A 3,453-nucleotide genomic window follows, 5' to 3' on the forward strand; every position below is an offset into this window, starting at 1 on the left:
TTGCAATTAAAAAAGAATAAAGACTGCAGTGGTTTGAATCATAATGATTTGCAACGAAAAATCCATTAGCCCTGTCTATGGATAATGCTAAATATACCAAATGTCAGGATGTGGTGGACGGGAAGGACAGCCTTAAAATAGTTCCTTTGAAAATAGCCCCTCCAGATGGCTTTTCTCCACAGATCTATCTCCTTGACATATATTCCTGGGGAAACAAAGCCGATGATCGGGTGCAGGGAAGATTGTACAGGGGGAGGAAGAGATATGGGTGTTCCACTGTGTAAAAACCCCATGGATCCTGGCTGGGCCAGGGCCAGGGGTTCCTGCAACCCATTTGGGGTTGCTCTCCAGCCTCTGGTTGCAGGTCACCTGAATCACATCTGCCCTTGTCCTAGTGAAAGAAAGCTGATCAACCATCAGGGTCAGACTTAACAGAAGTCCAGACCTGGAGTTGTTATTATGCAGCATCTTCTGTGTAGATAGGGTCAAGGAGGAGTTGACAGGCTTCAGGTGCTGGTCTGAGGGGGGTTCCCCACTCTGGAGGGAGCTGCTTCAAATGGTAGAAGGTTGTGGACCGACTTCCGGCTGCCTGCACCTACCCCACATGACTTTTCCTGGGGGTTCTCTCTCTACACAGCAGACCCTGAGTTCCAGGGACTCCCCTACCCCCAGGAGCAAGGAGTTGTTGCATAAACACAGCTCCTTTGCCCTCAGGTGGGACAGATCCAAGGTGCATGTTTTACATTTATTTCTAGAGTTTCTCATAAGGACTACGTTCCAGGTATCCACGGTGATAACCTGCTGATTCCACATCCTTTACTGACTGACTTCCCTTTCCTGTCTCCCTTCACCACTCCCCTCCTGGAGTTTCTTGGGACCAACTCTCACATAGACTATCTGTACTTGAGTCCTTGGGCTCACTTGGTGGTTCAGATGGTAAAGAGGCTGCCTGCAATGCAGGAGACGGGGTTTTGATCCCTAGGTCAGGAAGGTACCCTGGAGAAGGGAATGTCAAACCACTCCAGTATTCTTGCCTAGAAAATCCCATAGATAGAGGAGGCTGGCAGGCTACAGTCCATGGAGTGGCAAAGAGTCTGACATGACTGAGTAACTGACACCATCATTTTCACGTCACTTGAGTCCTTATCTTAGAGTGTTTCTGGGGAAACCAAACTGAGACCAATGTATGACTTCTAGTATGGCCTATTCAGGGCCTTTATTTACTTATTTTTATGGAAGATGGCCATAAGGGAGAGTGCCAGATATTTGAATTTTTGATACACTATAATTATGTACCAACTAATGGTAGAAGCTGGAGATTAGATTAATGGAGAGGAAAGAGATCCGCTGGTGCACTAGAAGAACTGCCCTCTAAATAGCATTTCTCTGTTTTCCTTGGATTGCAAGGGTTGCCTTGGAACTTATTCTCTACCTAGGAAATTTTCGTTGGTCAAACAGGCCACCAGGAAAGTATTTGTGTAATGATACAGGAGTTGAGTTAAATGAAGATTTTGGGACTGTTGGGCCAGATAAAGAGCCAGGCTTGGGTAGGACATAGGCTGCCCCACTGCTTCCCTGTTAGGCTAGCCACCTCCCAAAGGCAGGATGGGGGCCTCAAATTTCTCATCTGAAAACTTGGTCCCCAAAGGAATTAAAATTCTGCCTCAGAATCCAAGCCCATATGACTTAGAGGATTCTTGGCCAGCATCTGCACATCCTTACTCAAAGTATGGTCCATGGTCTAGCAGCATCAGCATCACCTGTGAGCTTATTAGAAATGCAGAGACTTGGTCCCACCTATAGACCTCCAATTCGGGTCTGCATTTCAGTAGATCCCTAGGTTCTTTGTGTACATTTGGCATTTAGAAGTGGTTGCCTCTTGGAGGAATTAAGGTGGAGACTAGAAGGTGGGAAGGACTAGGCTATTGCTTTTAACTAGGTGATCCTATTACTTTTATAAAAATGTAAAAGTCACTATGAATAAAGAAGCTAGATGCTTTAGCATATCATTTAAAGCTATAACACATATAAAAACAGAAGAACTAAAAATTTCAAGAAACACAATTTGTGTGAAGGCAGGGTGAGAGAGGTAGAATACATCAGCTAAAAGCCCTATCTTTCATACAGAGAAACCAAAATATACATGTCAAAAAATAGAGGTATAAGCAGTAATTTTTTTTTTAATGTGGATAACTACCAGGGGAAAAAAGTAGAAGCAGTATCATTTGAAAACTTTTGGTCCCAAGGAGCAGTACTAGTGGAAATGTGTTGGGCCGGAAAGAAGGCTTTTATTTTTATATTGGGTTTTCTGTACTGTCTGAATTTTTATTGGTATGTGTGTTATTTATAAAATTAAATTTGAAAAGGAAAGAAGAGAGCTAGATTAAAGTTAACCAAGGTTACAATGGCAGGAGAGGGCTTTTTAGCATAAAAAACGCTTGAACATATTTATAGGCAGAGGATTTAAAAAAAAAAAAAAAGAAAGATTTTAAAGATAGAAGAAAAGAAATGGCTAATAGACCTTGATCCTTTACTTGTGTCTGTCCCTCTGCCTGACCTTCCAAAGAACTTTCACCAAAACTTAGATTTTTCTAAATTCTGGAATATCACTACCCAATTTTTCTTTGTTAACAAATTTTTTTTTTTCAGTTGCAAAAGCCATCCTTATTCCTCTCCCTTTCTCAAAGAGAATCTGTGTTATCAGTTGGGTGTGTTTTGTTTCTGTAGTAGTCAGATAAAGTTACATAACCACAGACAACACATTAGGTGAACACAGTAGGCGTTTATTGACTGTGTGTCTGGTACGGCCTTTTTGGCAGCTCTGTTCATTTGGACTGGGTCTGCCCACAAGTCTGAGGGTCAACTGACTATCAGCCAGTCTAGAGTGGCCTCAGCTGGGACAGCTGTGGAGACTGGACTCTCCTCCATGTGTCTCTTCTCTTCTAGCAGGCCAGCACAGGCATCCTCTCTAAGTAATGGAGAAGGCACAAGAGGAAAGCAGTCCCAGGGTACCAGTGTCTCCCAAGCTTACACTTGTGTCCCACTTTCAGCATCCCATTGATTCAAAGCAAATCACATGGCTGAGTTCAGAGTCGGGAGGAGAGGGTTAAACAAAGACATACAGCAAACGGTATAGATACAGGATGCGGTGAAGAAGTGGGAGCAACCTTGCAATCAGTCCCACTACTAGGTGGCAAGTTATGGACCATAGGTTGAATCCAACCCACCTGATTTTGTAAATCAAGTTTTATCGGGACATAGCCAAGCTTATTCCTTTATGTACTATCTATGGCTACCTTTACACTACAATGGCAGAGTTAAGTAGTTGCAATAGAAGTGGTAGTGCCTAAAGTATTTACTATCTGGTCCTTTACAGAAATATACCAGCTCTTTTTCTAGACAATTTTCTAATCATTTCTATACATATATATTTATCAATATGACATGTTAACT

Source organism: Cervus elaphus, chromosome 24 (genome assembly GCF_910594005.1).
Source record: "Cervus elaphus chromosome 24, mCerEla1.1, whole genome shotgun sequence".
Taxonomy (NCBI): domain Eukaryota; kingdom Metazoa; phylum Chordata; class Mammalia; order Artiodactyla; family Cervidae; genus Cervus; species Cervus elaphus.